Here is a 21,412-nt window from a genome sequence, read left to right as displayed (position 1 = left end):
TGCTTGTGAGAGAGGTTTAGTCAACGGGTCTGCCACATTCAGATCTGTATCTATTTTGCAAATTTCTATGTCTACAATGCTTTGCACGGAGCTACTCTAGCTAATTGCTCCCACTTTCAATACGTATCCAGATTGAGACTTAGAGTCATCTGGATCGGTGTAAAAGCTTGCGTCGACGTAGCTTTACGATGAACTCTTTATCACCTCCATAACCGAGAAATAGTTCCTTAGTCCTCTTAGGTAATTAAGGATAACTTTGACCGCTGGCCAGTGATTCAATCCTGGATCACTATCGTACCCCCCTTGCCAAACTCATGGCAAGGTACACAATAGGTCTGGTACACAGCATAGCATACTTTATAGAACCTATGGCTGAGGCATAGGGAATGACTTTCATTCTCTTTCTATTTTCTGTCGTGGTCGGTTTTTGAGTCTTACTCAACTTTACACCTTGTAACACAGGCAAAAACCCTTTCTTTGACTGATCCATTTTGAACTTATTCAAAACTTTATCAAGGTATGTATTCATTGAAAATTCTTATCAAGCGTCTTGATCTATCTCTACAGATCCTGATGCTCAATATGTAAGCAGCTTCACTGAGGTCTTACTTTGAAAAACTCCTTTCAAACACTCCTTTATGCTTTCCAGAAAATTCTACATCATTTCCGATCAACAATATGTCATTCACATATACTTATCAGAAAGGCTGTAGAGCTCCCACTCACTTTCTTGTAAATACAGGCTTCATCGCAAGTCTGTATAAAACTATTTGCGTTGATCAATTCATCAAAGCGTATATTCCAACTCCGAGATGCTTGCACAGTCCATAGATGGATCGCTGGAGCTTGCATATTTTGTTAGCACCTTTAGGATTGACAAAACCTTCTGGTTGCGTCATATACAACTTTTATTTAATAAGTCCATTAAGGAATGTAGTTTTGATATCCATTTGCCATATTTCATAAAATGCGGCAATTGCTAACATGATTCGGACAGACTTAAGCATCGATACGAGTGAGAAATCTCATCGCAGTCAACACATTGAACTTGTCGAAAACCTTTTGCGACAATTCGAGCTTTGAAGGTAGTAACACTACCATCATCGTCCTTCTTCCTCTTGAAGATCCATTTATTCTCAATGGCTTGTCGATCATCGGGCAAGTCCACCAAAGTCCACACTTTGTTCTACTACATGGATCCTATCTCAGATTTCATGGCCTCAAGCCATCTGTCGGAATCTGGGCTCATCATAACTTCTTCATAGTTCGTAGGTTCGCCATGGTCTAATAACATGACTTCCAGGACAGGATTACCATACCACTCTGGTGCGGAACGTGCACTGTTTGACCTACGAGGTCTAGTAGTAACTTGATCCGAAGTTTCATGATCATCATCATTAGCTTCCTCTCTAGTTGGTGTAGGCATCACGGGAACGGATTTCACTGATGTGCTACTTTCCAAATTGAGAGAAGGTATAATTACCTCATCAAGTTCTACTTTCCTCCCACTCACTTCTTTCGAGAGAAACTCCTTCTCTAGAAAGGATCCATTCTTAGCAACAAAGATCTTGCCTTCGGATCTGTGATAGAAGGTGTACCCAATAATTTATTTTGGGTATCCTATGAAGACGCACTTCTTCGATTTGGGTTCGAGCTTATCAGGCTGAAACTTTTTCACATAAGCATCGCAACCCCAAACTTTAAGAAATGACAACTTAGGTTTCTTGCCAAACCATAGTTCATACAGTGTCATCTCAACTGATTTAGACGGTGCCCTATTTATCGTGAATGCAGCTGTCTCTAATGCATAACCCCAAAACGATAGTGGTAAATTGGTAAGAGACATCGTAGATCGCACCATATCTAATAAAGTACGGTTACGATGTTCAGACACACCATTATGCTGTGGTGTTCTAGGTGGCATGAGCTGTGAAACTATTCCACATTGTTTTAAATGAAGGCCAAACTCGTAACTCAAATATTCGCCTCCGCGATCAGATCGTAGAAACTTTATTTTCTTGTTACGATAATTCTCCACTTCACTCTGAAATTTTTTGAACTTTACAAATGTTTCAGACTTGTGTTTAATCAAGTAGATATACCCATATCTGCTCAAATCATCTGTGAAGGTCAGAAAATAACGATACCCGCCGCGAGACTCAACACTCATCGGACCGCATACATCGGTATGTATTATGTCCAACAAGTCAGCGGCTCGCTCCATTGTTCCGGTGAATGGAGTCTTAGTCATCTTGCCCATGAGGCATGGTTCGCAAGCATCAAATGATTCATAATCAAGTGATTCCAAAAGTCCATCCGGATGGAGTTTCTTCATGCGCTTTACACCAATATGACCTAAACGGCAGTGCCATAAGTATGTTGCACTATCATTATCAACTTTGCATCTTTTGGCATCAATATTATGAATATGTGTATCACTACGATCGAGATTCAATAAACCATTTATATTAAGTGTATGACCATAGAAGGTTTTATTCATGTAAACAGAACAACAATTATTCTTTGACTTAAATAAATAACCGTATTGCAATAAACATGATTCAATCATATTCATGCTCAACGCAAACACTAAATAACATTTATTTTAGGTTCAACACTAATCCCGAAGGTAAAAGGAGTGTGCGATGGTGATCTTATCAACCTTGGAATCATTTCCAACACACATCGTCACCTTGCCCTTAACTAGTCTCTGTTCATTTTGCAACTCCTGTTTCGAGTTACTAATCTTAGCAACTAAACTGGTATCAAATACCCTGGGGTTACTATGAACACTACTAAGTACACATCAATAACTTGTATATCAAATATACTTTTGTTCACTTTGCCATCCTTCTTATCAGCCAAGTATTTGGGGTAGTTCCGCTTCTAGTGACAATTTCCTTTGCAGTAGAAGCACTCAGTTTCAGGCTTAGGTCCAGCTTTGGGCTTCCTCACGGGAGTGGCAACTTGCTTGCCATTCTTCTTGAAGTTCCCTTTCTTTCCCTTGCCTTTTTCTTGAAACTAGTGGTCTTGTTAATCATCAACACTTGATGCTCTTTCTTGATTTCTACCTTCACCGATTTCAGCATCGCGAAGAGCTTGGGAATCATTTTCATCATCCCTTGCACAATATAGTTCATCACAAAGTTCTAGTAGCTTGGTGATAGTGGCTAGAGAATTTTTTCAATCACTATCTTATTTGGAAGATTAACTCCCACTTGATTCAAGCGATTGTAGTACCCAGACATTCTGAGCACATGCTCACTAGTTGAGCTATTCTCCTCCATTTTGTACGCAAAGTACTTGTCAAAGGTCTCATACCTCTTGACATGGGCATGAGTCTTGAAATACCAATTTCAGCTCTTCGAACATCTCATATGCTCCGTGGCGTTCAAAACGTCTTTGAAGCCCCGATTCTAAGACGTAAAGCATGGTGCACTAAACTATCAAGTAGTCATCATAACGAGTTTGCCAAACGTTCATAATGTCTGCATCAGCTTCTGCAATAGGTCTGTCAGCTAGCGATGCATTAACAACATAATTCTTCTGTGCAGCAATTTGGATAATCCTCAGATCACGGACCCAATCCGCATCATTGCTACTATCATCTTTCAACTTAGTTTTCTGTAGGAACATATCAAAAATAAAACAGGGAGCTAAACGCGAGCTATTGATCTACAACATAGATATGAAAATACTATCAGGACTAAGTTCATGATAAATTAAGTTCAATTAATCATATTACTTAACAACACCCACCTAGATAGACATCCCTCGAGTCATCTAAATGATCACGTGATCCATATCAACTAAACCATGTCCGATCATCACGTGAGATGGAGTAGTTTTTAATGGTGAACATCTCTATGTTGATCATATCTACTATATGATTCACATTCGACCTTTCGGTCTCAGTGTTCCGAGGCCATATCTGCATATGCAAGGCTCGTCAAGTTTAACCCAAGTATTCCGCACGTGCAAAATTGTCTTGCACCCGTTGTATGTGAGCGTAGAGCTTATCACACCCGATGATCACGTGGTGACTCGACAAGACGAACTGTCGCAACGGTGCATACTCAGGGAGAACACTTATACCTTAAAATTTAGTGAGGGATCATCTTATAATGCTACCGCCGTACTAAGCAAAATAAGATGCATAAAAGATAAACATCACATGCAATCAAAATATGTGACATGATATGGCCATCATCATCTTGTGCCTTTGATCTCCATCTCCAAAGCACCGTCATGATCTCCATCTTCACCGGCTTGACACCTTGAAATCCATCGAAGCGCCGTGGTCGTCTCACCAACTATTGCTTCTACAACTATCGCCAACGCATAGTGATAAAGTAAAGCAATTACATGGCGTTTGCATTTCATACAATAAAGCGACAACCATAAGGCTCCTGCCAGTTGCCGATAACTTTTACAAAACATGATCATCTCATACAATAACGTATATCACATTATGTCTTGACCATATCACATCACAACACGCCCTGCAAAAACAAGTTAGACGTCCTCTACTTAGTTGTTGCAAGTATTACGTGGCTGCTACGGGCTTCTAGTAAGAACCGTTCTTATCTACGCATCAAAACCACAACGGTGATTTATCAAGTTTGCTGTTTTAACCTTCAACAAGGACCGGCCGCAGTCAAATTCGATTCAACTAAAGTTGGAGAAACAGTCACCCGCCAGCCACCTTTATGCAAAACTAGTTGCATTTCTGTCAGTGGAACCGGTCTCATAAACGTGGTCATGTAAGGTTAGTCCGGGCCGCTTCATCCAACAATACCGCCGAATCAAAATAAGACATTGGTGGTAAGCAGTGTGACGATCACCGCCCACAACTCTTTCTGTTCTACTCGTGCATATCACCTAGGCATAGACCTGGCTCTGATGCCACTGTTGGGTAACATAGCATGCAATTTCAAAAAAATTCCTACAATCACGCAAGTATCTAGGAGATGCATAGCAACGAGAGGGGGAGAGTGTGTCCACGTACCCTCGTAGACCGAAAGCGGAAGCGTTAGTTTAACACGATTAATGTAGTCGAACATCTTCATGATCCAACCGATCAAGTACCGAACGTACGGCACCTCCGATCCTTGGTAATGTGATGGTGATGTGATCCGCGCAGGGCTTTGCCTAAGCACTACGTGAATATGACCGGAGGAATAAACTGTGGCAGGAGACGCCGCACACGGCTTGGAAAAATTGGTGTGTCTCCAAGGGGTGCCCTGCCCACGTATATAAAGGAGGGAGAGGAGGAGGCCGACCACCAGGGGTGCGCCAAGAGAGGGGAGTCCTACTAGGACTCCAGTCCTAGTAGGATTCGACCCCCCTTTTTTTCCTTCTTCCGAAGGGGAAAGGGGGAAAGGAGAGGGAGTAGGAGAGGGAAAGGGGGGCGCCGCCCCCTTCCCTAATCCAGTTCGGCTTCCTCCCTTGTGGGGGGCATGTCAGCCCCTTGTGGGCTGGTTAGCCTCCCTCCTATGGCCCATATCTTTCCCCGGGGGGTTCCGGTAACCCCTCCGGTACTCCAGTATGTACCCGATACACTCCAGAACCTTCCGGTGTCCGAATACTACCTTCCAATATATAAATCTTTACCTCTCGACCATTTCGAGACTCCTCGTCATGTCCTGATCTCATCCGGGACTCCTAACAACCTTCGGTCACCAAAACACATAACTCATATAATACAAATCGTTATTGAACATTAAGCGTGCAGACCCTACGGGTTCGAGAACTATGTAGACATGACCGAGACACCTCTCCGGTCAATAACAAATAGCGGAACCTGGATGCTCATATTGGCTCCCACATATTCTACGAAGATCTTTATCGGTCTAACCGTTATGACAACATATGTTATTCCCTTTGTCATCGGTATGTTACTTGCCTGAGATTCGATCGTCGGTATCCTCATACCTAGTTCAATCTCGTTACCGGCAAGTCTCTTTACTCATTCCGTAATGCATCATCCCGTAACAAACTCATTAGTCACATTGCTTGCAAGGCTTATCATGATGTGCATTACCGAGAGGGCCCAGAGATACCTCTCCGATACTCGGAGTGACAAATCCTAATCTCGATCTATGCCAACCTAACAAACACCTTCAGAGATACCTGTAGAGCATCTTTATAATCACCCAGTTACGTTGTGATGTTTGATAGCACACAAGGTATTCCTCCGGTATCCGGGAGTTGCATAATCTCATAGTCAAAGGAATATGCATAAGTCATGAAGAAAGCAATGGCAATAAAACTTAACGATCATTATGCTAAGCTAACGGATGGGTCTTGTACATCACATCATTCTCCTAATGATGTGATCCCGTTCATCAAATTATAACATATGCCTATGGTTAGGAAACTTAACCATTTTTGATTAACGAGCTAGTCTAGTAGAGGCTTACTAGGGACACTGTGTTTTGTCTATGTATCCACACATGTATCAAGTTTCCGGTTAATACAATTCTAGCATGAATAATAAACATTTATCATGATATAAGGAAATATAAATAACAACTTTATCATTGCCTCTAGGGCATATTTCCTTCAATATTGTAATTTTGTTAGGGAAAATGATGGATTCCGATGCTTCTTTGGACGGGGAGTATGGACCAACGGATCTTGACCGAATCATCCAAGATAAGCTCTTCGATTCCTTCGATTCGGACGAAAAAGTGGACATGATTATGCTCATGAGCATGCAAGAGGAAATGGACCGCCTAGTGGAGCATTTCTCAACTTCAAGGGCTCAATCAAGGAAGAAGAGTGATCAACCGGGATATGGTGTCCGGAGCAAAGCTACTGTACAGGGAGTACTTTTCTCTGAAGCCTGCTTCCCCGGATGATCCATAGTTTTGTCACCGTTTTCGCATGCGGAAACCACTGTTCTTACGCATTGTGGAGGGAGTGGAGGCACACGACGACAACTTCAAGCTCACAAGGGATTGCGGCGGACAACTCTCTTTCTCTCCTAAGCAGAAGTGCGTGGCTGCTCTGAGGATGCTTGCACTTGGTACTGCTGCAGATGCCATTGGTGAGATGGTCAGGATGGGGGAGAACACGTGCTTGAAGACTACTGTCAAGTTCGCCGCGCCGTGGTGGAGGTGTTTGGACCTGAGTAGCTCTCAGAACCAAATGTGTAGGACACGGAGAAGTTGTTGGCTATTGGACAGGCAAGAGGGTTTCCAGGAATGCTCGGATAAATTGATTGCATGCATTGGCAATGGAAGAACTACCCCAAAGGTTTACGGGGAATGTATCAAGATCACACCAGAGAGGCCACCATCATACAAGAAGCGGTGACAGGACTTATGGATTTGGCATGCTTTCTTTGGAATGCCGGGTTCTTGCAACGACATCAACGTGCTTGAACGTCCTCTAGTGTTCAGGAGGCTTTGCAATGGGGAATCACCTCTGTGCAACCACACCATCAACGGCCGAGACTACAACATGGGATACTATCTTGCCGATGGTATCTACCCGCACTGGGCGACGTTTGTGAAGACCATATCGGAGCCGTGTGGCAGGAAATAGAGCCACTTTGCAACAACGCAGAAGCGGCTAGGAAGGATGTGGAGAGGGTATTTGGTGTGCTTCAAGCTCATTGAGGAATTGTGCGGAGTGCTGCAATGATGCGGGAATCAGAAACTTTGTGGTAGCTGATGACATGTTGTGTTGTTCTGTATAATATGATTGTCGAGGATGAGGGTGATGGTGTAGCCCAAACCCATGATTTCGAAGCGCCTAGAGAACAAGTTGAAATCCCGGAAGATTAAGATGCGGCTCAGCTGATAAACTTTCTGCGGATGCATCAGAATCTTCGAGATCAGCAGGTGCACACGCAACTACTCAATGATCTTGTAGAGCACATGTGGACCCATAATGACAACCAAGAAGCCAATGCTTGAGTTTGACACTTAAAATAAACTTTATGTAAACACTATCTATGCTTCGTACCAAAATTTGCTATTTATCTGCGACATTGACTTATATGATCGACGTGCATGTATTTGCATGGATTTGAGAGTTCAGATTTGAGATATATAGATGTCGAAACGGAAATACGAGCGCCTGTCCGGATGCGCCCGCGTCCGCGGGCGCGTCCACGGACGTATAGAGGTCGGATTTGCCAACTCCGGCTGTAGATGCTCAAATCTTCCAAAAACATTCTCTTGCCCCCCTGATTTTCACTTGGGTGGGGCCCATCCTCTCCCCTATTTCCAGTCACAAAACTCGTCAGCATTTACGTAATGTCCTTACGTAACTTTTCGTAAGTGTAGCATCGCTCATAGTTTATCCTCCTCCTCCTCCTCAGGTTTCTGCTGAGCAGCCTAAAAAACAGGACAAGATACAACAACTAGCAACAAACATCCCTGCAATAAAAAAATAAAAAAAATACTAGCAACAAACACAGAAGTGGTGTGATGAAATGATCACATGACTGCAAATACGAGGATCGGAAGCTCACAACCACCACAGGCACTGCAAAATAATGATCACAAAAAACAAATTGCAGCAGCAATGTAGATACATCATTTTCTTCCAGATTTGGACATACTCTAATAAACCATTATATTCGCTTTCATCAAAGTAAAGTATTGTTTGCGTTAAAACGTTCTTTTTAGACCGACTGATCTCACAGACTTTTAAGCCGCGTCCGTCGCTCTCCACATGGCATGTGGCCCACGTCTCCCTCTCCCGAAGCGTCACGGGCCATCCCATCTGGAGATCCGATACGGCGCGTATGGGCCGGCCCATTTCGGGGTTTAACCCCAACCAGTTTTGGGAAGGTTCTAGAACCTTCCCTGAACCGGGTTTTTAAGTTTTTCTTTCGGTTTTTATTTCTATTTTTTTCTTTTTCTGTTTTCTTTTCATTTTTTCTTTACTTTTATGTTTTCATTTTTATTCTTGTTTTTCATTTTCCGAAAATCTATTAATTCGCGATTTGTTTCTAATTTTTTTTTTGAATGATGAACATTTTTTCCAAAATCGTGGTTTTATTTTTACTAAATCGTTACTCTTAAATCATTTACATTTTTTTGAAACTGTGAACATTTTTTAGAAACTCACGAACATTTTTTTCAAAATCGTGAACATTTTTTTTAGAAATTTATGAACATTCTCTTAAGTCATGAACAAGTTTTCAAAATCATGAACATTTTTTTGACATAATGCAAATTTTAAAATTAAAGGCTACCTTTTCAAAATCATGAACATTTCTTTTCAAATTCGTGAATATTTATAGAATTGGTGAACATTTTTTGAATCGCGAACATTTTTTCCAAATTCGTGAACATTTTTTGAATTAGCGAACATTTGTTTGAATTTTTTAAATTATGAATATTTTTTAAGTTTGTGAATTTTTTTTACTAATTCGTGAACAGTTTTTGAATTCCAGAGCATTTTTCTGTAATCATGATTTACTTATTTTGTGAACATTTTTCAATTTCACGAACATATTTTTTTAATCATGAACATTGTTTTAAATTCATGAACATTTTTTAAATTTGTGAACATTTTTTGCCAAATTCATGACAATTTTTGAATTACCGAGCATCTTTTTCGAAATCATGATTTTTTATGAAATCATGATTGTTTTATTTAAAATTACAACCTTTCTGAAATTTAGGACCTTGATATCCTGAATTATTAAAAAAAGAAAAAAAAAGAAAAAGGAAACATTCGCAACAAAAAAAAAGGCGGCGTCCCGGCCACACATAGGCCGGCCCAGAAGGGGAGCGGGGGTGCACTCGTGTTGCGCCCTATAGGCGCTCCCCTTCCTATCTCCCCTGATTTCTTTTCCTTACTCATCCCTCCATCTTATCTGTTTCACTCTCTCCCTCTCTTGTGGTTTTCTCGTTACAGGCGCCACCACCGTATAGCTGTGACTCACCATGCTTGGCGCTAGGCCGGTGGCAGCTGCTTCAAGCATGACACCACCGCAACCGCTACTGCTGCAGCCACTTTTGTCTCTCTTCCACCCTCGCTTCTCTCTTTCTCTAGATGCAAGAACACCACCAACGCAGCATCCAACAGGTGCCAACAGCTGCAACCGCGGATCTCGCCGGCAAAAGGTTGCTTCTATGCAACGCACGTGATGCTACTTCATGTGGATCTCGTGGTCGGCGCAGCTGCAATGCAACGGGCTCTGTTGCTACGACCCGGATCTTGTATTTTTCAGAGCGTGAAGATTTTAGCAACTACAGAAAAATAAATATCTAACAATAAATTAAAACAAAAGCTAATCATTGTAATTAATTTTATCCATGATTATTTAGCTAGTTTTTAGCGAATGAGCCATGGCTCTATATGAATGGGACACCAGCATCGCACTAAAACCCTCAGAGGCTGCACAATGGCGTCGGATGCGTCGCCACGACGATGAAGCTGGAGAACAAAAATGTGCGTCGAGGCCACACTGATGCCACACCACCCTTAGGTGGCCACCCTGTAAGGAGAATGCTGCATCGTGATTAGATTCAAACAACACTTATTCGCTGTCGCCGCCATTGACGAAGCCACACCACTACCCGGTTAAAGCCCTAGCTAATAAGACCTAAATGAAACCTACAACAAACATGAGAGCCCAAGCTACCCCCTTATTAGTTGATGGTGGCGAGGCCATCGGGAGGAGAGGGGTCACTGAAAGGGTCATCGTCATGGAGTCGAGTTCGCCTTTCTCTCTTCTCTCCGATATGAAAATAAGTCACAACTTCAATCGATTGATTAGTCAATTGATTATTTAACTACTTAACTATGATGTGTATTTGGGGCCATGACAGGGCAGTTGAGAGGAATGTTGAAGTCAAGAAAAATGCAATTTTGATGGTGCATGCAATGGAGGACGAGGTTGTTGCATTTGGGAGGAAGGTTCCGGTTGGGAGGAGAATGACCCGTTTGAGGAAAAAGTTTGCAACTAAGGAGAATGAACACAATTGAGAAGGAGAAAGCTGCAATTGAGAACGAGGATGCAGTTCAGAGAAAAATCGCATTTGAACAAAAATTAAGAATGTTTTAGTTGAGCAAAATGATACCATTAGGGATGCAAATTTGTGATCCTAGGGTATCCTTGACCTTCTTAGTTCAACCAATTAACTTCTTACGATTTAGTTCGTTCAGTTTATCTAAAGAGGATAAGAAAATACCTTAGAGGCTACCATTTATAGCCTTAGATAAAATTAAGACGGAGAGGGTTGCAGTTGAGAACAATGATACAATTACAAGAGAGGTCGTAGTCAACAAAAGAGGAAAAGGCTGAGTATGCAATCAAGATATGGAGGAGTCGGTCAAGAAGGACAAAGTTTGTGAAGGCAAAAGAGGCAAGAACGCGATTGAGAATGATACTACTTTACTGCAACATTTACTCGAAAATCTGACAAGCGTGCATACTTATTTACATTCTGCTCAATACCGCCACATTGAAAAGTAGTACATCAACTAATTTCCAAGTTATAACACGCGGAAAAGATGTGCTAAGTAATTAAATAATGCGGGCTTGACAAGTATGTTCCTCTGAAGTCGTCGACAAGTGGTTGCACATCGAATCTATCTTGTCAGTTGTGCGTCTTGACACGTTTGTTCGAATCACCCCCCACCCCTCGCTCTTTGTTATTTACATTCCAATTTTACTCTTTCTCACACCATTGATAGGTGGGTCCCACCTAGTTTTGAGAGAGAAGACTCGAGATACGTATGCGCGACCATAGTCCAGGACCATATTGAAGTCGTATTTGTAAGTATCAGGGCCGTATTGTAGGCTTGTAGCACTTTCTAAGTTTGGGGGCTATTTTGGACATCGGCACCAAGTTTTTTTTTTTTTTGCATCGAATCGGCACCAAGTTTAGGGAGGCAAATATGCATATTACTCTGCGCCACCAAGACGACGGAGCCAGAGAACAAAAATCTGCACTGAAGGCACGCTTGTGCCATACCACCCTCGCTTGACAACCCTAACTCTCATATTCATCACTGACCTCTAAGGAGATTGCCGCATCATGGTTGGATCTGGACCACACTTATTCGATGTCGTTGCCATTGTCGAAGCCACAACACTACCCGGCTAAACCCTAGCTAAATAACTAATTTCTGAGTTAAAACACGCACAACAGATGCGCTAAATAAATAAATAAATAACGCAGGCATGACACGTTTGTTCCCCTGAAGTCGTCGACAGGTGGTTGCACGTCGAATCTATCTTGTCAGGTGTTTTTTTAGGTAGTGCGTTTGACATTTTAACCCTGGAGTGTGTTTGGGCCAGTGCTTTGGACGTCGATGTTCCCTTGTAATGGACGCGCTCGTTTCCCACGCGGTAGAATAATATACCGATGCGAGCGCCCCATTTCTCCCCTGGCTTCCCCGCGGGACTGAACTGCGGGCTCTCGCTTCATCAACTATATAAACGAGCACAGACCATCATCTGACCACATCGAGACTTCTATCGGGAGTTGAAGTGTTTGTACGTACGCTCACAAATCTAGAGATACAGATACAGTGAGTGTGTAGCATTAGCATCCGTGTCGAGCGGCATGGCTTTCGCGCTCAAGGCGTCGTCGACGGCTCACGCGCTCAGCCACCCGACGCGGCGCGGTTCGTCGCCCGCTGTGTTGGTGGCCACGCGGGGCAGGCTTGTGGTCAGGGCCGCCGCTGCCGCGGCGCCGGCGCCGGCCTCGTCCGAACCCGCTGTGGTGCTCAGAGCGCCGCCGCGCGTCCCGGCGGCGTTCGTGCCCGTCGCCGACTGCTCCGTGGCGCGGACCTTGACCAGGGTCAAGGAGCAGGGCAAGGTACGCGCGCGCACCCTTGTTAAGCATAATTTGCATTGCAGAACGTACGTAGGCGTACCGTAAGTAAGATCCTTGGTAATGTGAAGTCTTATATATATTATATTGCGCGCGCGTGTGCAGACGGCGTTCATCCCGTACATCACCGCCGGCGACCCCGACCTGGCGACCACCGCGGAGGCACTCAGGCTCCTGGACGCCTGTGGCGCCGACGTAATCGAGCAAGCCAGCTAGGCATGCCCTTCTCGGACTCCTAGGTCGACGGGCCGGTCATCCAGGCCTCTGCAGCACGGGCGCTGGCGTCCGGCACGACGATCGACGGCGTGTTGTCCATGCTCAAGGAGGTGACGCCGGAGCTGTCCTGCCCGGTGGTGCTCGTCTCGTACCTGGGCCCCATCGTGCGGCGGGGCGCGGCCAACTTCACCGCCGCTGTCAAACAGGCCGGTGTTTTTTGAAAAGGTAATTTATCAAGAACGTCGCCACAAATTAGTTTACAAGAGCTGTCCCGCTTATTAATACCCGTTCCACCAGGTCTTATAGTGTCCGATCTTCCTTATGCCGAGACATGTCCATTCAGAAATGAAGCCATCAAGAATAACCTAGAGCTTGTATGTGATCTGCTCCCTCTTCAACAATGTACCTGAAACAAAACAGAGCAGGATTTGTAGTGCCAGCCATTAACAGTTTTCTGATTGATATAATGTTTTCAGGTGCTACTTACAACACCAGCCACACCAGCAGAGAGAATGAAGAAAATCACTAGCGCTTCAGAAGGGTTTGTATACCTTGTAAGTGCCAAATGGATGAGTACATTTGTCCTAATTAATTGTTCCTTGCAACTTTACCTTTCTCATCTTAATTCTTTAATCCAATTATGCAGGTAAGTGTCAATGGAGTTACAGGTCCACGACCAAATGTGAACCCGCGTGTCAAAGATCTTCTTAAGGAGATTAAGCAGGTTCGAAGAAAAGATTATAAAAATAGTCTTGCTAAATCTCAGTCGACGTTATCTCTCAGTCGACTGCGACTTGGTTATGCCTCAGTCGACGTTATATCCGTGGGATCATACATTGAGATTCATGCAAAACTTTGTTTTTAGTTTTACCTTTTTCCTTTCTTACATGGTATGTCACTCGACTGAAACTTGGTTAAATCTCAGTCGACTGAAACCTAGCAACACCCTTATAAAAAACCACCCCCTCTGTCAACGAAGTTGCTAAAATCATCATCCTATATATGCTCCTGCGTGTCTACATATATGCTCAAATGGTTTCCCAATTGTCTGTAGGTCACTGACAAAGCAGTGATTGTTGGCTTTGGTATATCGACACCTGATCATGTTAGACAGGTAAGAATAAACCCTTTTGCCGGAGACGAAAAGTTTGCAGACATTAGTATTGTTTTTGTGTGAAGTTCAACAGCTAATTGAATTTTATAAGTTGGTGCAGATCGCTGAGTGGGGTGGTGATGGGGTGATCGTTGATAGTGCAATGGTGAAACAATTGGGTGAAGCGGCTTCTCCGACAGAAGGGTTGAAGAGGCTAGAGAACTTCGCGAGGAGCCTCAGGGATGCACTACAGTGATATGTAATACAAAAGCATAGTTTATTCCCTAGATCACCATTATATGTGAAAATAAAGGTAGTGAATGGTATTAGGTTCATTGTCAAGTATGAAAGGTAGAAACAATATACTTGCCTATTACTTTTATATGGCAAGAACACACTAGAGTTTGCTTTCTTTCACGGATTCCGCTCTAGAAGGGGAGAGGATTTGGGGCATGCGCTTGTAATTAGCTCAAAGGTGGGTTGCGGAATAAATATTCAGTAAGTTGGTGTGATCCTTTATTACCCATAAATGCAACCTCATTTATTTGCTTTTCAGTTGCTTTAATATTATGAATTTTAATTTTCTTCGTGTACAATATTCAATATGGACGATACACTAATCCTTGCAAGTAGCAAAGCTAGTGAGATTGACAACCTCACTAGAGGTGTTGGTACCAATTGAAAGCTTCTTAATTGAGCGCATGACTAATCATTGACTCGTAGGGGATTATGTGGATTTGATATCTTGATTCTCACTAAGTGAAACTTGACAAACCCTTGTGCTTGGGGACAACAAGATTTTGTTGGAACTTAATTATAAATAAAACATATGTAAATCTCTTGTACTTGGGTGGTTGGGTGATTCCGTGCAGCTCCCACTCGTTGTGCGCATGCTCCCGAAGCCGCAACTCCCTCTCCTGGCCCAAAGACAAATCTCTGTGTTCGGATCACCCTGCACAGCTGGAGGAGGAGGAGGGACGACGGTTAGGGGTCTACAAGACATGTCCTAAGTAGCTTGAAGATCGATTCATGAAATCCTCCTCGGGATCAAGGGTGAAGGTTAGCCCAACCCCGTTGTGCTTGAGGGTGCAGATGTTGGTGCTTGTTGATGTCGATGAAGACCTATGGTGGATGGAGTTGGCATAATCTGGTGCTGCCAACATGAAGGTAGGTGGTGACATGGTGCGGCCGTTGCCACTCATCGACGAGGAATCAGTAAATGAAGGACGGGGCATGCGAGACTTGAGACACTCACAATCGCTCGCATCGATGAAAGGACGGCAAACTCAAGAGTGTAGTCACGCCAACGTGGGCGGTCTCACCATCGTTCCACCGCCGACATTGTCGAGTGCATGGTGTCGGTGTAGTTCTCGTAGTAGGAGGAGGGAGAGGGGTCACCGAATAAAGAGGGTGTAGATTCAGTGATTGGGAAGGCTATCAATGATGCCAACTGGTACTAGTTGCCTCATGCTCCCGAGTAGCTAGGGTGAGCTCTAGTCGGGCCAGCCGATCACGCTCAACTAGAGTGGCCAAATGCGTAGCCTCTAATTTTCTTCCTCGAGCGTGTCAGCGGCGATTGATCTGTTGTAGGCTACTCGGCCTTTCGGGTCGCCGCCTCCGCGGCCTTAGCTGTCGAAGCTACTGCACCGATGCCACCATCAGCAGCGTACCGAGTGGCTCCGCAACATGATCAAATAGAAGTGGCATGTCTGCCAGGTAAACCTGAGCCACAGGGGCACAATTTTGATATCTCTCCTTCCCCTCATACCTAGACTTCATGAGAGGGTACAATAAGTCAGAACGCAGCGTGCCAACCAGCTAGCTAGCAGGCTTGTTAGGACGGGACCTCTGGGAGCGCCTCCGACATCGGATAGGCGTCCGCCTAGATGGCCAGCATGAAACCACCACCTGCAGGCACAAGATGTCTGTGTCATTGACATAGAAATGCATATTCCCACCCGCTGGTAACGTGACGTCGGTCAGCGGAGCATCGGGATGCCATGCTGAGTCGTTGGCGCAGGAGCTGAGTGAACCAAAGAGGATAACCTGCTCCGGAACCAGTTCGCCGCCGATCGCCGATGAAGAAGAAACTATCTACATCATAGATTGATCGATGCTATGACCAGAGGTGGGCACCAACTGTCGTGGATAAAATCCTAACAATGAGTATAGGGGCCTGTATGGTGGAGCATAGAGACTATTAGGTGCAAATGGGCGTGCACACATGGACGTATACATGTTGATGCCCTGAGCGGCGGAGTTAATACTCTACTTCATGTGGTGTTCTCTCTTATGTATAGGATGATTACAAAATCGTTGTGAAATCTGAGCTACTAGCATATAGTAATGAGCATGCACACGACTGAAATCAGGGAACAAAGCAGACATGCATATGAGAAAAAGAGGAAAGTGTAAGGGGCGCGTGGCACCGCAGAGAATCCTCTCAGGCGATGGATTAGGCTGGTCACAGTTGGAGTGACAGGGCTATATTGGATTTGCATGTGGAAGTATATATGATTTGAAGATTTATCAACATAATGACTTTCCGACTTCCCGTTGTTTTTTTTTTTGACAACTTTCCGACTTCCCGTTGTTTGCTCTACCTCGGACATTTCTTTGTATATGTCAAGTTATATCTATACGGAAGAAGTCTTCAGCAAAGAGAAAGAACTGGAGGGAGTTCAGATTTGAGAACGTAGGGCACTTTGTATCCACATCTGAATCGGTTCGAAACAGAGTGTCTTTTATGGGGTATGAGATACAGAGTGATTGGCAAAGCACCAGGATGACAAAGTTGCCAGGATATGCATGGAGTATTGCTTGTTATCTTTACCCTGATTTGATTAATTTGCTAGCATTAAATATATTCGGATGGTTTGTTGCTTCAATCTTGTACTTCCCCCGTCTAGAATTAACTGTCGCTTCATTTGAACGACAGTTAATTCTGGACGGTGATAGTAATAGTCTTGTATACAAAAGATGGGGAGCGGAAATAGAATCAAGTGTTTGGTTTTGCTTCTGCACACCCTCCCTAATCTATCATTCTTAAAAAGTTACTCCCCACTATTTCCTATTCTCTCATCATGCACACTATTCACATCAGCGATGTGCAAACTACATCATTTCCCTTTACATGTAGGCTATACACATCAGCAGCCACGTCAACAGTTCTGCACCCACCCAGTCATGAGACATGCATCATTCCACCGGGTATTAGACTATTAATTGCCTCTCCAGCCGGGTATTTAGTTGGGCGGAAGCACTGACGACTACCCCTCCCTCCGGCCTCTCTAACTTCTCCACAATCCAGCCCGATATAGTTTGGCCAGAGGAACTGACGATTACCTCTCCCTCCGGCCTCTCCATCTTCTCCATAATTGCCTCCGGTTGAATTTCCTGGTCCCATTCGTCTTCTGCCCCTTCCTCAAAGAGTCGTATTCTCCAATATAAAGCAAGTTTCAGCTGCCGAATCCACCCGCACTGATCAGTAGCACTGGCGATCGACAAGACCATAGAGCAGCCGCTCACTCACCGGATCGCCAGTGGATATCCGGTCAATCTCCCAGTAGGCAATCTCAGGACGCTGACAGGTCCGTCGCATGATACTCACCGTCTGGCCACACCGCGTCACTTGCCTCCGTCCTACCCGGTGACGCCGTCCCATCCTGGGCAACGTCGAGGCGTCCGATTCCAGCACGTTGCTTGCTACCGTGTTGAATTGATGGACGCCAGGAGTCTGTGTTGTACGTCCCAGCGGGGACCAACACACTCGGAGTCGTCCACCCTCTTCTCCAAATCCAGCGCATGGCTTGCTGTCGTATTGATGGGAGCCGAGGAGTCCGCGCTGTACATCGCAGGAGAGGCCGGAGCGCGTGGAGTCGCCAGCCTTTTCTCCTACTCGCCATCCTACACTGCCGCCTCTACCCCAAGTGTCTTCAGCGTGAACGGCAAGCATGGGCACACAGGTGAGCTCCTCTTTTCAACAGATTATTTCCACTGTATTGCCTATTCTATTTGGCCCAGCTGCGTCTTCCTCAGCTAGCTACATCAGTTTCAATACAGGATAAAATTTGATTTGTTTAGTCTTTTGGACCTTACACTTTGATTGATTGGACTATACATATGTCAGGGTATGTGGATTCACAAGAGATGCGCTGTACGAATCGTAAAGTATGATTGTTCAGTGGTAAAAGTGATCGCTTTTGGTATTTCAAAAGGAAATAAAAAACCATGGTATATATGATGTGATTAAGGCTCCTAAGATTCTCTGGATTTTTTGTAGTTGCACGCCGAATAAAATATAACAATGCAATGGGTCACTATTCTGGATTATTCTTTTGTACCCAACTAGCAAAGTGGCCCGCTCGATGCGCAGGCTAGAATTTTAGAAAGTTCAATAATAAGAGCATATTATTTGATTTGTCTTCAAAAACTGAAACACAATGTGATGACCTTTGAAATTTAATATTTTTGCGAACATAGTTTTCTCTTAGGCATGTTTGTTCTTTTATTGATATATAGATATATGTGTTATCCATTTATCATTTACATGCTAATTATTCATACCGTACTAACATTTTTATTACCAGTCACATCACAAACATTATATTTGTGTTATTTTTCGTGCATTTTATCATGTTAATTTTTTATTTTCCTTTATTAGATAATAATTTAATATTTCTCATTATCTTTGTGTAATCATATGTAAGTTTGCTATCGATGTGTTCCTGCAAAAATAATTGCTATCGATGTGCCAAATTATCATATTAATTGTAATTTAATGATTTTTACTATAAGTGTTTTTCAGTTTTGTATATAAAGTTAGAGTGTATCTAAATATTATACATATCCATCAAAATTGTCGTGTTAGATTTTTTATTTGACGTGCAGTAAGCAGAAGCAATGTTAGCTTGGCTAGATTCCGGTGTATATGTAAAAGGACGGCAACAACAAAGGGATGACACAAGGGAGAGAACTATGGTATGACGGTGAAGACACATGGTCAGCCAGAGGAGAGGCTCGGTCGATCTCACTGGTGGCCCAACCGCCCCGGCAAGCTGCCGCAAAACCATAGGGACGATGGATGGCCGGCGCAGGGGATATGGAAGAGACATTGGTGTGTTATTTTTATCCTTGGTGCTACGGCTTGTTTTGGGCATTTTTTCGACTGGGCATACTATTCAATCTAAATGTGGCGCTGGATAGGATTTTTGACATTGGTTGTTCTAGATTTATTAATGGGAATTATCTTTAGAAATTAATGGTTAGATGTTCGGATTTTGTAAAGTATTTTTATTTTTTGGGGGGCCCTTAATGTTCTCTTAATATATATCGTACTCAGACATACAAAAGATTAAGTTGATTATTGCTTGAGGTTTAATGGGAGCATACATATGTTGGATGCACTAAAAGGTTTGCAAATTTAGATGATCCACAACATACCTGGGGTATGGATCATCGCTACTTCTGATGGGAGAAAGTATGTAAGAATTATTTCTCAAACTTGTTTGGCGCATAGATGATACTAACATAAATATATGCATGGATGATTGATCGATCCGTCCATGGATGTAACATGACATGTGTGGCCTAGAATATAGAATGGGTAAGAGTCAAAGACCGACCCATTATATTGCAATGGTGGATAAATTTACCAATTAGCTCTTGGTTTGGCCGCTTCGCTGCACATTGTTGGAAGAGACGCTGGAACGCTCGATAGGGAATATATTCGGAGGAACTATAGCGTAACAACATGACCATCGAACTTGATCAAATTACTGCAATTTTTTTCATGTGTCCATATATCTAAGTAAGAATACATGGCATTAGTCCAAAATAGGGCAGCACACTTGTAAGTGCATCTAGTGCCCCTTAGTGATTTTGGTGTATTGAAGACTTAAAGGTTAAGGGACTAATGCGTTTGTGAGTGTACACAGATCTATAAGTCTATGAGGAGTTTGATAATTACAGAGAAAGTCGACCCCTATAAATGAAGTTCTTCGACTGAAGACTTTGGATTTCTGAAGACTTTCTGAAGACTTTGAAAGTGAAGAAATTGGTGTGACCTTGAAGACTTGGTATTCATTTGAGGAACATGAAGCGTGAAGACTTTTGTTTTCGTAGTTTCATTTTCTCTTTCTTGAGTCATAGGAAACACCGTACTGTTAAAGGGGGTCGAGGAAATACTAAGGAAAAATTTCCATGTGATGCTCAACTCAAAATCCTACACCTATCAATCCCTTCGAGTGAAGCCATTGGAAATCTCATACAGTTCAGTCATATTCTTCAGTGACAGAGACGAAGTCCTTATGGTCTCTGAGGAATTTGTTCTGACTGAGGAGTTAGGAATTCGCCAGTGCGGATTGCCTACACAGTGAGGAACATGATAGCCCTGAGGAATTTGAACCTCAAATTTCCGACCGTTGCTGTGCTATGCGCCAGCTGTCCCAAAATATCTACCCACCTAACGGTCATATCATTGAAGGGCATTTATGTCTTATCATGCGGGCTGCTCCCTAGGCTATAAATAGCCGCCCCCTACAACCACTAGCTGGTTGGCTGCTCCGAGAGAAACTGGCACTTGTCATTTGAGAGCATCCCATCCTCCGAGGACTTTGAGTGAAAATCACCAAGTGAGGAAAAACCCCAAACCCAAACACCTACAAACCCAAAGTGATTGAGCATCACTGAAGAGATTGATCCTGCGTGGATCCGACGCTTGTTACCTTTGAAGACTGTGCTTCTTCCAGACGGTTAGGCGTCATGGTCTAGAGCATCCAAGAGGAAATTGTGGATCGCCGAGTGACCGAGTTTGTGAAGGTTCGGAAGTCACCTGAAGACTTACCACGAGTGATTGGGCGAGGTCTGTGTGACCTTAGCTCAAGAAGAATACGGTGAGGACTAGGTGTCCTGGACTGTGTGTTCAGGACTGGGTGTCCGGGATTGGGTGTCCTCAGGTTTAAATACCTAGCCGCTCCAACCAGACGTACAACTGAGACAGCAGTTGGAACTGGTCTACCAAATCATTGTCTTCACCAAGCCAACTGGTTCTATTTCCTCAACCCTTTCATTTCCTCATTCATCTGTTGTGCAATTGTTCATATCTGTGTTTGAAGACTTTGACTGAAGACTATCTCAATTTCCTCAGTCTGTTTGTCTTCATCCTGTGTTATCCTGTGTTTACGCTTTCTGTACTTTGAGCTTGTTTTCATTTCATCATGATGACTATGCTTGTGTTCTGCTATGCATACTTTTGAGTACTTATTCCGCTGCAAGTAGTTCTTCGCTAAGG

At 43.6% G+C, this 21,412-nt stretch overlaps 1 pseudogene; it reads left to right on the top strand.

Moving 5' to 3' along the window:
- Nucleotides 1-12,461: 12,461 nt before the first annotated feature.
- On the top strand, nucleotides 12,462-14,676 carry LOC123125767 (tryptophan synthase alpha chain-like; annotated as a pseudogene).
- Nucleotides 14,677-21,412: the final 6,736 nt, after the last annotated feature.

The sequence above is a fragment of the Triticum aestivum genome, chromosome 5D (assembly GCF_018294505.1).
Source record: "Triticum aestivum cultivar Chinese Spring chromosome 5D, IWGSC CS RefSeq v2.1, whole genome shotgun sequence".
Taxonomy (NCBI): Eukaryota; Viridiplantae; Streptophyta; class Magnoliopsida; order Poales; family Poaceae; genus Triticum; species Triticum aestivum.
The sequence above is the reverse complement of the archived record's forward strand: the minus strand, read 5'-3'. Positions and strand labels throughout refer to the sequence as shown.